The sequence below is a fragment of the Oenanthe melanoleuca genome, chromosome 2, assembly GCF_029582105.1.
Source record: "Oenanthe melanoleuca isolate GR-GAL-2019-014 chromosome 2, OMel1.0, whole genome shotgun sequence".
NCBI lineage: Eukaryota > Metazoa > Chordata > Aves > Passeriformes > Muscicapidae > Oenanthe > Oenanthe melanoleuca.
In genome coordinates, this window is record NC_079335.1 from 100,924,290 (window position 1) to 100,937,885 (window position 13,596).

The 13,596-nt window shown below is 46.6% G+C and overlaps 1 pseudogene; it reads right to left on the reverse strand.

Moving 5' to 3' along the window:
* Positions 1–694: 694 nt before the first annotated feature.
* Positions 695–10,618, reverse strand: LOC130249465 (ficolin-2-like; annotated as a pseudogene).
* Positions 10,619–13,596: the final 2,978 nt, after the last annotated feature.

Sequence of the window (13,596 nt, forward strand, 5' to 3'; positions counted from 1 at the left end):
TGTGTACCACACATGCTGCTGAACAGACTTTTGCATACAGCTCTTGGTCCACAGCAGCTAGTGAGTAACATGCCCTGGAAGAGTGGCTAAAGCTGGCTCTGGGCCCAGCTGCAGCTGTGTCCTGGTGGGAAGTGCTGAGCAGCTTTGCTGTGGTTCCAGGAGCTGAGGTCCTGGAACAATCGGGGATGGAAGGGAGAAGCTGGTAAACAGTGCTGACAGCCCTGTGCTGGAAGCTCAGTCTTTTTCATACTGTTCGACATTATGGCTCCATCACAGCCTGCAGGGAGAGCGGGACAAGTCAGGAATTAAGTGCCTTTCGGATGGCTCTTGGGTCCAATGGAAAGAGGTTGCATGCATGTTGGAGTCTTCATATACATGAATTAGACTGGAAATTACCAGTAGTTACCATCTAGGGTAATAACATGAGAGAGCTTTACTGAGATGGCCTGGCCCCACTCATCCCTTCATCTTTAAATCAAGGTAATGCACTTTTCATAGAAAGGTGCTTGGGCTCAGTTAGCATCAGTGGGGCTGCTGGAGGTAGTCAGGGTGAGAGTAAGAGCCAAGGTCTGGTGCTTACAGGAGTTCAAACCAGCAACAAAAATCTGGCTTCAAAAATCCTGTTCTAGGCAGAAGGCATAACCTTTAATATCCTTCCTTTTTGTCCCCAATCAATATTATGTTTTGTGTCTTCTGGTTGGTGAGTGGCACCTCTTGGAGCTGTCAGGCACCATGTCACCATTTTAAACTGGCCTGAACTTCATTTCCGTTTGCTTATAGGAGTAGTGGTATTCTTTGCCTGTCTTCCAGTTGATGCCATCAGCGTAGCTCATGTGCACCCATCCAGTACATCCCATTCAGGTTGGAGTAATGGCAATCATTGTACCATCATGCTCCCATGTATTCTGTGGCACAGTTAAAGAAGCTCATGTCATTGTCCTGGTCTGTTGTTGAAAATGACATGTCCCTGTGGTACGATCAGGAGTCTCCTGCAGAGAGCACGCATTCACAGTTACTGCAGTAGGGATCACAAACGGGACCCTGATGTGCAGTCCTGCCTTGCATCAGTGGCCCTTGCTTGGTGCAAGGCAGGTTGTATAAACCCTGCTTCTCTCTTGCCCAGGTTTCCTCCTTGTCTTGGACAAAAGAAGTATCTTGAGCTCTGCTAGAACACATGGAGAATTTACCCATGCCTGTGAATCAAATGGACCAGATTCTCTTCACAGGTACACAGGTGTCACTTCTCCTGCAATGCTCAGGTTCTCTGTAGACACACTGAGGTCTGAATTACCAGACAGAGTTGCAGTGTACAAAGCCACATAAACCCAGGTGGCTTTGTACACTGCAAAAAACACCCGGCTCTCTCAGGTATTGGTTTCACTTATTCCTGAATGATGGATATTGAATTTTGAAGAAGATTAGTTTACGTTTTTAAAAAACCCAAAACATCAGGTATTAAGAGGATGAGTGCTGATGCTGCAAGTGTTGAACAGCACCCCAGCCCTGGAAATGCCAAACCTTGTGGGCAAATGTCTTCTGCCAGTGTAACCAAAAGCAGAACTTGACCTGGCTGCTGCAGAGCTGTTGGCGAGGTCAATTGGATTGGGTGCTGCTCAGGATCAGGCTCATTTGCTGTTAAACCATAGGGCTGGGCTTGTAGGTAATGCTCTGAGTCACATTTCTTTGGGTGATGGGTGTCCCCCTCCATCCCTGTACCCAGAGGTCACTCAGTACCTGAGGTATCATGGCCAGTTTTAAAAAGTTTACCCAAAATATAGCTGATACAAGGAACAGCATGTAGCATGATACATCTCTGCATAGAAGCTGAACACTTCTGAAATGCTCTAGGAAACAGACTTTCCCAGTGAGCTGCCTCAAACTTACCAGCATTTCCACCAAGGAAGTCTCCTAGAGCTAGTCCGTATTTCTCTGACTCTCCTAAAACTCTGAATGAAGTATACTTGGCAAAATAGTAGTTGTTCTCAAAGTCTCTCAGGTCAACATGGAGTTCACAGGGTCCTAGAAGAGAACATGGAGAAGATGGACAGCAGTGGTGCAGGACAGGTGGTGGGTATGACACTGGTTTTCGGGGTGGAGAGTTTAAAGAGCTGTGAGCTAACTTGAGAGGAGCTGCCACTACTTGAGAGATTTTGATTTATTTAAAATTCCTACAGAGCCTCCTATACCTGTGATGGTTTTCTAGGGAAGCACCTTTTCAGATATGATATTGGGTGGTCATGGGCAGGAGTCCTGCACACAGCTGTAACAAGGCAGAGTGTGGCCCAGATGATGCCATCACAACCAGTCCAAGTAGGAAGATATGTTGGCCTCTCTCTAGAATAGATCATGCAGCCAGCTCATTCTCTTCCCTGACTTCTAGTTTTGCTGTTTTTCAGAGTGCAATTTCCTGTATGCAATGGGCTGCAAGAGCCTGCATCCTGTTTGGAATTAACAGTGGGGGCCTCAGATGAATATGAGAAGCTTAGAGGTCTACAATGACCCAGTGTGGTACAGGAGTTAGACTCTCATGGCCCCAGCCCAGGACAGAGGCAGACCTTACCCAGAGAGCTGAGGAAGTGGATGTTGTCATTTCCCATCCAGAACTCCGTTAGCTGGTTGCCAAAGCCTCGTTTGTATGAATCCCAATCTCACAAGAAGTTCACTGACCCATCCCAGTGCCTCTGAAAAACCTGAAAGAGACCCTCAGCCCCACCAGTCCATCCCATATTCAAAAGCATCCACAGTGCCTGGGGGACATGCCCACTATGGTAAATGCTTCCCCTGCATCAGAACATTCCTGTGGGTGTCGGGGGAGCAAATCCCACAAGAATCCCTCAGGGATCTCCTCCATGTGCCCTTGGAAATGAGGAGGAAGCGATTTGCTGATTTAAGCAGGGAGTGGGTCTGTGGCACTTAGCTTGTCTCCAAAGACAAGTCTTGTGAATCCCCTGCGTCCAGACGGATTCACACTGGCTTGCAGACGTGAGCCTCAGCTATGTGTTTCTATTTTTGAGCCATCCTTTGCAGCCTTAACAAGAATCACTGCAGGAACATGTAAACCTCCCTCTCATCCTACTCACAATCCATCCCCCACCATCTGTGTCCATGTCACAGAAGACGGTGGTGGCATTGCAGTCTTGGGGGTAGACTGTGTACCAGCCACTCAAAATCTTCCCTTTGGCCAACAGTTCTTGGCAGTTTCTGGGTTCTGTGCAAATCAGAGATCAAATGGAAAGAGTTATAATGTGTTTACTGATCCAGAGAGCACATCAGCCTTGAGCCTTTGAGCCCTTCAGCACCCAGCTACCTCTTTGTATGCAGGATCCTCATGTAGAGCTGCTGGGAACAAAACCCTGCCATGGCTTCTGAGCCTGTATGTTGCAGGGGAGATGGGCACCTTCTAAGAAAGAAATGGTGCAAGGTGCTGAGACTCCTCTTATCTGCTATGATCTTTCAGGGTCTCGATGATGGAGCTGCTCTGAAAAGGATGCCAAACTCATGATCCAGGAATTTGTCCGAGCTCCAGAATGTGTGCAGGGCACAGGGAGTGTGTAGGTAGTTGACAGCAAAGGAGGTAGTGACAGAGAGGGACAGCTCCCTGTGATGAAGTTAACAGTGTTCAGCTCATTCTTTATGGATTGAATCATAGAATCACCCACGGTTTGGGTTGGAAGGAGACTTAAAGATCATCTCATTTCATCCCCTGCCTTGGGCAGGGACACCTTCTACTGGACCAGGTTGCTTCCAAGCCTCATCCAAACCTGGCCTTGGACACTTCCAGGGATGGGTAGCTGCAGCTTCTCTGATCAACCTGTGCCAGGGTCTTACCACCTTCCGAGTAAAGAATCATCTCCTAATAACTAATCTAAAACTCGCCTCTTTTAGCTGTAAATCATTCCCCGGTGTCCTGTCGCTGCCCATGTAAAAAAAAAAAAAATCACTCTCCAGCTTTTTTCTGAGCACCCCCTAAGTACTGGAAGTCACACACTAAGATCTCTCCAAGACACACAACACTTTTGAATACGTACATTTATATATACATATACATATATATATATACATTCTATGTAAACCTTTTACTCTCTCCAAAACCATACCTACTGATAGAAGTTCAGATTCACAGATGACTGAATGTTCCTTATCAGACATCCCAGCCCACAGCTTCATTAGTAGCTGTTATAGAGAATGCCTGGCGAAATGATCGAAGGCGGTGCTTTAGTGCAGGTGTCCCAGTGTGCTGTGTGTGATATATGTATACACAGCTGTACCAGGCTGTCTTGTGACCTTCCTAGCAGGGAAGTGGTCCTGGACTTGGCCTTTTCCTTTTCCTTCCTATTAGCCAAATCTTTTGCATGCACAGAGAAGTGTCTGGGCAGCAAGAGATCAGTTCAGTGACTTCCCAGTGTCAGGTGTTACAGCAGCTTTGATCTGTCTGAGCCTTTTCACATTATTGTGGTCCTACAGCACCCAGTTGCAGCCAGAGCAGGTTACTTTAGCTCATGGAGGCAGATGGGTCAATTCAAAATGGTTTCTTTTATTTTTCTTCTTATCTTCCAAAGAATAAGTTAATCTGAGCACCACTATCACACACATCAACTCCACAAGTACTAAAGGGGTATCACTGCAAGTGCATGAGTGTAACTGCCTTTGAAGTAGCCACGTCTATATAGCTGTGTGTAGTGGTTTCATCTTAGAAATCAGAAACCAAGTCTTTGAAAAACTCAGACACACCTCCTTCAGGACACACAAAGAACAGGACATCTAAGTAGTGCTCAGAGGTCATGACTTCCCCAGCTCAGCTGGAATACAGAGAAGCTGCATGTGCCTGTGAGAAGCAAAGATAACAGTGATATTTCCTTACTCTATCTTTCAATGTCACTCTGAACTTGTCCTATCCTGTCCTGACCTCTGGTGCAGGTAGTCCACCACCATTCACTCTGCAAAGCTGACCAGTGTCGTGAAAACCTAGGATGAAATTCACCCCATATTTCTGAAAATCCAGGCTCTCCTTTTGCTCCTGTTGGACAAACAACACCATCAATTGCTCTCCACTCTCCACACCCAGCACTCCCCTTTCCCAGCTGAAGCTGGAGAGCTGTGATGTTTGAGGAAGTGCTTGGCTCGTGTGCAGCAAGCAAATGCAAAGCATAGAGAAAGTAGGCAGGAAGACTTAATATAAGCTGTCCTGGGTGCTACCAGGCCCACCAGAGGAGACCCACCAGCCTATCTGCACAGACCCAGGAAAGCACAGAGGAGCAGGTGAGAAGCCAAGTCACAAACCACTGTAACTGCCGCAATGACACCTAGCTGCTAGGAAGAGCTCTCCAGGTTAACCAGGAGGTACATGGGGTGGCCTCTGGGGCGTGCACTGTAAATATATATATATATATATATGCAGAATGAGCAGCAGCCTTGCCTCACTTGGCCTGTTGGACCTGGCATATTCTATTTCCTGCTGGCATCTGTTTTAGGGCTTAGAGGTCCAAATGGTGAGACTGACACGAGACATATCTCCTTTGGACCTAGCTGCTCTGCCCTGCTGTTGCCCAGCCCATGGAGCTGTGTACCAACAGTTGGTGCCAGTGAGTCCCTTTGGGCTGGGACATGTGGGATGTCGGTGAATGTGGGAAGGAGGAAGAAATGCCCCTTGGAAAGGCAGAGGAACAAGTCCATCAGGGGAATGGCTGCTGCTGGCACAGGGCTTAAGCCAGTGTCTTGGGAGCAGCAGTAACAACTGGAACCATCTGCCAGACCAGCTGTGTTGGACTCCCTGATTGCCAGCCAAACTTCAGACAGGGAAGCCACAGTGCAGATAGTGCTCAGTGATGGGTGCCTGTGGCCCTCACATGCAGGATGATGGCACAAGGGAAAAAAACCATGTTTCTCTAATACCTTATTGCTAGTGCTGGTAGAGATGTGTTCCCCTGGCGCTAGCAGGAACTGAATTTCATTTGCACCTCTGCATTTTGCCATAGCATGGGAATATTAAGAGCTCTGCCCAAATCTGGCTAGTCCCTCAGCCCTGTGGCTTCTGCAGCTGATGGTGCCAGGCAGCAGCACCAGCTGAACATCAGGTTTGGGAGCAGAATTACCCACAGCACCTGGGCCAGGGCAGAGCCTATAATGAGATATAACTGTCACCAAATGGCCCCATCCAGTACTGGATAACTGCTCCCATATGGTGTGTTGTACCAGAACAGCATAGGGTGGAAGTTTACTAAGTAGCTCACATGATAAATTCAGCGCAGCATGATTTACCTTTCTGTCCTAGGAAGCCAGGCTCTCCAGCTGCTCCTACAAAACACAAGAGGAAAATTCTCATCACAGACTATCCAATGCAAATGAATTACAGTGCCTCCACAAATAGCTGCTCCAGCCCCTCCATACATCCCAAATGTATAAGGGAGGCTGTGTAGACGTCCAAAGCTACAGTGCTCAGCTGAGTGTCCCAGGTGCTGCTGCTGCTGCTGCCTCAGCCTGGCTGTTCTCTTGATCAGCAGTATCTCTCAGTAACAGCAGGAAGTGCAGGATACAGGGGAGAGAGCTGCTGCTACATCTCTTGGAAGGTATGGGGAATTCACAGTTCCATTTCAGTGACATTTTGTGGGGGCTTTCTGTTTGCAGTCAGGCATCTGTGAGATTTTGATCAATAGGGTTTGTCATGGTTTTTCAGTGGGTTTGTCCATCTCCTGCTGGCATTTCAGTGGAAGTCTTGTGTGCTTTTGGCCAGGAAATAGCTTCATATTTGGCATGTAAAAGGGCTGACTTCCCTGCTAGTCAGGGCACTGCTCAGGGCACTGGCTTAGGCCTGCTGCTCAGTTCCTACAGCTCCCTTGTGCTGGCAACTGGATTCTTCAGAAGAGACACATTTCCAGTATTTGCAGCACATATCCTGCTGAAGGTCCTAAGCAAGCCTGGGTGGTGAAAGCCTCAACAGACATAATCCTCTTAATGGGTTCATCCCATTACAAGGGTGTGGGAGTCCAGAGTATTCCTCTGGCTTCCCTGGAAGGTTTAAGACCCCCCTGGCGGGGTCCCCAAAGACCCTCGAATGAGACCCAGGTGTCTCAGGGGCTGGATTTAGCTCCTTGGAACAATTTACCAACATTGAGAGAAGAAATGCAAGCCACAAAAATAAATAGAGTGTAAATTAGACTGTTAGAATGTAGAATTAGCAGATTTCTAGAATGTTTGTGATAAGGGACAAGTGGCCAAGATGGAGAACTGGGGGTGTGGATACCTCTTCCTCCTTCATCTCCATGTCATCCATGCTGGGTGACACGCTGGCACTTTTAGATTGGATGAGAACAGATCTGGACCATGTAACAAGATTGTATTGTATTGGGGGTCATTTGTAAATACCTAGTATGTAGTTTAGACTATAAAAGATAAGTCCTGCCTCTGCCAGGCAGATTCTGCCCTGGACGTCTGGCGAGCAGACTGCTGTTCACTGGACCAAGCATTCCTGAGATAAGAAACAATAAACAACCATGAAAACCTCTAAGAACAGTCTCCTGCAGTCTCTCATCGGCGGGCATTGGAAAGAGCTGGGTTCCAGACCACCTGCATGTCCTCCAGAGGTGATCTCAGGTCTAAGGAGACACCTCAGGATGTGACACAAGGGAAACCTCATCGTGTGCCATTGTTTGATCCCATTTTTGTGGTAAATTTGGCACTGTGCACCAAGTCAAAGGCTGGAGGCTGCTGAAAGCACTGATGTGCCTAGGCCTGGGCAGCAGGCCTAAGCCGGAGTTGACTTACAAGATGGATCCTGGGCATTGTGTGATTAACACCATCAGTATTATTTACCAAAAATAGATGGCAAAGATACTAATGCTAGCTGTTATGTAGCTATCTGCAAGAAATGTATAATTTTAAGAAACTTTTCCAACTGACGTGAATAGAGGCTTGTTTGTAGGGTATTTTTTGGGAAAACCCTCCCAGCAGAGGCCTGGGCTCTGACCAGCTGCTGGCACTGGCTAAGCGGGAAGCATGCCATCAGATCCAGATGTTTCTGTGCTAAAAATATAACCAAGTCACTTTGACTTGCCAATTTGTACCTGTGAACACTGGCCTCCCTTTCAGGGCTAATCCGGAGACCGCAGCTATGGGTGGACACACCATGTAGGATTTTCCCAATTGCCAGGAAAGGTTCTCCAGGTCTTCGCTGTGAAAAGGGGCTCCCCAGCAACTTCAAACTCTGGATGATGGTAAAGTATTTAGGCAATTTGTGATGTATCTTTCTCCATCACTATCCTGCCTCTCATATAATAATGATTAGGTGCATTACCTTGCTTTTTGCTTGTTACCAAAGCCATGCATGTAGTTTTATTGAACATATAATTTCACTTTTGTGCTGCCTTTATATTCATAGTAAAATAAGACCATTCTTTCCATTGGTGTCTGTGTTCTTTAAATCGCCCCTGTCAAATGGCAGAACAAGCACTCAGCATTGTGCCTCTGCATCAGGCCTCTGGGCTGAAGCTCCACAGAGAGCTACAAAGCTCTTTAGAGCTGGGGGGTAGTTGGGCATGCTTGTTATGCTGGAGGCAGGTTAGGGTAGGAGTGGGGAATGAGGAGAGGTCTGATTTTAGGGTCGGTGGGAAATTTTGAGAAGAGTGGTATTTTCTTCTCTGCTGTGGTCCCACTCAAGGACACTGTTTCTAGTGCTCACTCTGTGCAAGACCCATACCCCCCGAATCCGGCTTTTCTTATGCTACTTCAGCACCGTTTCTTAGCCTATGGCCAGTCCTGCAGTTCATCTCTGTAGACCCAGTCTCCCAATGCATGTACTGAGATTGGGGGCATTTATGGATTAGAGCTGCATATGTTCACACATTACCTTTTGTGCCGGGTGGTCCTGCTTTCCCAGGGAATCCCTGGTCTCCCATTTCTCCTGCAAAGAGACTCATTTTTTATGTGCACGTTACAAACTGACCAGAGTGGGGAGTCACAGAAGCCTGGGCAACTGGGCCTTGGCTTTCACAGAAACAAGGGAGCCAAGTTAATAATATTCAGTCTTGCGACATCGTTTACTCTTTTACTTTAGTCCTTTTTTTTTTTGTTGAAGCCTTACTACACTGGTGCTGCTACTTCAAGTCTTAATTTGCAGTTCACATATGAATTCTTATGAGCTTTGATACATTGTGGAGCCAGTCCATGGATTTTGCTGTGGTGGATCAGCTCACTCAGCTGATGTGATTCACCTTCTCTGTGAGTTGGCTATGAAAACTCTGAAGGATCCCCATTTCTCTTGCTCCTCAGAATAGGAGTTGCCAGTACATTTCCCACACTGTTCCCCAGAAAACAGGCAGAGCATCTCAGCCTCCCTCCCACCCAGACTGTTCAATACAGACTCACAAAATAAATGGATGATTTTCTGTAGAAGAAACAAATGAGACACTTCACACCCCAAGATGACTTCAGATTTGTGACAGGACTCAAGGAAGAAACAGGTCACTCCTTGTGTACTGGCATATGTCTAATTGGGGTGTTTTCCACTCTAATTCTCCAGTTCCTCACAGCAGCCAGTGCCAGGCCAGCTACTCCTCTAGGCTCAGCTTGCTCCCCCTACCAAAGGAACAAAACCATCTCATATTACATTGCTCATCACTGGCTTTGGGGGCCTCACCTTTTGTTCCTGGGAGACCTGGTTCTCCTTTTGGGCCAGAGACACCTGGGATCCCTGGACATCCTTGAAGAATGGCGAGTTGGTCAGCATCACCCAGTCCCACTATTCTCACCTCTGAGAAATGAAGACAGTCTTTGTGGAGATTATTAGGGCTCTGAAATGTCTTGGAGAGAAACCAAATCCTTTGAAGTGGAGGAACAGTGTAATCAAAAGCAATGAGTATGGAAGTTTCAGGGTGTTGTAGGGGTTGACAGATGACATTGAGGATCTCACGTATTAGAGGAGCCAGATTCTGCATCTCTCTGGTTTCAGGGGAGTTCAGTGGGAGAGGAAGCTGATCTATATGACATTGCATGCATGACAAATATATTGTAGTTAATAATAGAGAAGCTGAGAGGTGCCCCAATAGGGTATTGATAGCAGAATAAGTGATGGATCTGATGGATCTGTGGACAATAAGGGTTCTTCTGAATCTCCAGATGGAAGGCCTCTTTGAAATTAGCCCTTGGCCTTCCTGAGGAATATAGTCAGAACACTGTGCTGCACAGCATCCCCAGACTGATCCTTTGTATTGCTCTGTATCCTCTGGTAACTGTACCAAGGCCCTACTAACAAAACCCCCCCCTGAACCAGGAGGGAAAACCTCACAGGAGACTGTCTGTTTCTAGAGAACTCACTGGTGAGGGAATGATGTTACATCACTAGTTGGAGACAGCAGCTTTCTGAAGCAGCTGCTGAGACTTCATCTGAGAGTAAGCCCCCTTACTCTCCTCCCACTAGCAGCTGAATTTAAAAAAGCATAGAAGGGAAAAAAATCATATGCTACTTCTCTCCCTGCCCCAGCCTCCTCTTATCAGGGCAGATGAAACAGGCTGTCTCAGTGAGATGGCAATACTCACCTCTGCTCACCTGAGCAGGTGTCCTCAGCATCACAATAGTCACTCTTAGGCCGAGCAGTACCAAGAGCGCTAGGGCTGCTGTCCCCATGGCCAGCATTGCTCTCCGCACAGCTCCCCTCAGACACCTCCTGTGTGCTGTGGTCAGCATTGACCCATCCAAGCATTTAGTATCTAAAAAACAGCCTCAGTGTAAGTTCCACCTCTGCACTTGGCCACTGGCTGCTCTCAGGTCTGGGACCTGGCTGGGTCTCAAGCTGTTTCGCAGATAAGCTGCTTCCCAAAACTCTGATGGGAAAAGTTCTTGCCTGGCTGCCCCAGCCTGCCTCACCTCTGTCCTCTGCAAATTTTGGATGCCTTTCCCTTCTCATATTGTGTTTGTAGAGAAAATGAACCGGCAAAACCCTAAGTGTAGACAGCTCCCCTCATCCTGCCTGCTACTTTATGAAGTAGCCTTTCATGAAGAACAGAAGTTAATGTGTAGATGGGAAAACTGAGACTCTAGGAGTCAAAAGCCCAAGGTCAGCTGAGGCCAGTGGCAGAGAGCCTACACTGCTTGGCTCACACCCCAGTGCTCTTCTTGCCTGGCAGCCCAGCACCACTTCTCAGCCCTTCAGGCTTCCATTTGTACATGATTCATGAATGACAGGGTTCAAACTCAGGCAAGGGTAGGTTTACAGAGCATGTTGGATTTTTATTTTTTTTTACCCTCAAGTGTTCATTGTACTAGTGAGCAGAATTTCTGGTTTCTTTCACCCTGTGCTTTGCTCATTTGTGGCAGCATTACTAGAGGTCCAATCTACTTCATCAAGTTGGAACCCCATATTATTTTCAGACCCAGAGCCTGTAAAGTTTATAAATTTTAGCAGAGGACAGAATTTAAGTTTTTCTTCCTTATTTTTACATCCCACTTCAGAGGAGACTAATTTCTTGAAGATTTTCCCCAGGATATCAGAGGCAGAACACAGCTCCCTCTCAAGCACTTCTATCATAAGATGCCTCTAACAGTCCAACTTGCAATGATACATGGCAGTTTAATGTTAAGCAAACGGAAGAAGGTGAGGAAGAGCTAAGTATTTGACTGTCACTTAAATTCTGTGTCCCCCATTGTCCAAGTTTAGGACAAAACTGGGGGGAAGCCTCTAAAGGAGCCCCCCAGAGAATAAGCCCCCCTCACAATTCCTCCCCCCCACTGGACTCGGAAAGAATTTTACTCGGGGGGAAAAGTGGAAAAAACCTATTTATTAACAAACACAAGAGAAACACTTCCCAGCAACCAGAAAGTACAATCCCAGATGACAAAAAATGTTTTCACCAAAGTAAGAGACGGTCGCTGCTGGGAAGGGCGAGAAGCTTCTTTGGCAGGCTCCGGAGGCAGTCTCTGATGTCCCGGTCCCATCTGGAGCTGGTACAGATCTTGGAGCTGAAGGAGAGAAGGGGGGAGGGGAAGGCAGCAGCCGGGGCAGAGCCGGGGCAGAGCTGGGGCAGAGCCGGGGTAGCAGCAGCGGGGCAAAAGCAGCGGGGTAGAGGCCAGGGGTAGCTAGCAAGCGGGCAGCAAGCGAGCAATCAGCAGCCAGGGTAGCCCGGCAAGCCAAGCAGCACAGCCCCCGAGGCCCCATCCCCCCCGGTGGCAGCTCCATGCAGACAGCGAGGTGTGGGGGCGGGAGAGGAGCAGACACAACATCCCCAGGACACCCCCAAAAATCACAAATAATCCTGCAAAAAAATCCCAAAAAACCAGCCCAAAAATTACCAAAAACCCCCAAAACATTCCCAAAAAATAATCCACAAAAAAATCTTCAAAAATTACCAAAATTATCGCCAAAAAAAACCCCAAAAATGAGCTGGAACTAGTGGCCAAAGGGGAGAAAAAAGCCCCAAAAACTACCCCAAACCCCCCAAAAACTTACAAAAAAAATCTCCCAAAAATATCGCCAAAAATTAGAAAAAAATCCCCAAAAATTCCCAAAAACCCCCAAAAGTCCCCCAAAAAATCCTCCAATAAAACCCAAAAAAACCTCAAAAAGCCCCAAAAAACATCCCAAAAACATCCCCAAAAATTACCAAAACCCCCTAAAAATTCCCCCCAAAAAATCCCCCAAAATTACCAAAAATATCCCCACAAAAACCCCAAAAACCACGTGGAGGTGGTAGGCAAAGGTGAGAAAATAACCCCAAAAACTACTCAAAAAACACCCAAAACCACCCAAAAATATCCCCAAAAAATCCCAAAATAAAACCCCTAGAAACACCCCAAAAAAATCCCCCAAATTCACTCTAACCTGGTGGCCAAAGGTGAGAAAAAAACCCAAAAAACACCCCACAAATGTCCCCAAATTTGCCAAAACCTTAAAAAAAAAAACCCAAAAATTCCCACAAACATCCTAAAAAATTTCCCAACCAAAAATTCCCAGAAAACCCACAAAAAATCCCAAAAAAGTCCCAAAAAACCCCAGAACCACCCAAAAAATATCCTCAAAAAAATTACCAAAAACCCCCCAAAAATTATCAAAAAACCACCTGGAGGTGGCAGGGAAAGGTGAGAAAAAAACATCAAAAAACTACCCAAAAAAACATCTCCAAAAATTACCAAAAAGCCAAAAAAAAAATCCCCCCCCAAAAAATAAAACCCAAAATTACCAGAAATATCCCCAAAAAAACCCCAAAAATCAGCTGGAGCTGGCGGCCAAAGGGGAGAAAAAACCCCCCAAAAAACTACCCCAAAAACTCCCCAAAATTACCAAGAAATTTCCCCCAAAAAATCGCCAAAAAAAAAAAAAAAATCCCAAAAAAATCCCCCCCAAAATTCCCAAAAACTCCAAAAACTCTCTCAAAAAAATACCAAAAAACAACTCAAAAAAACCCCACAGCTACCAAAAATATCTCCCAAAAAACCCCAAAAATCACCTGGACCTGACTGCAAAAGGTGAGAAAAACCCCAAAAAACTACCCAAAAAACCAGCCAAAAACACCCCAAAAAACACCCCAAAAACATCCCCAAAAATTACCAAAAACCCAAAAAAAATTCCCCAAAAATTCCCACAAACATCCCAAAAAATTTCCCCCCGA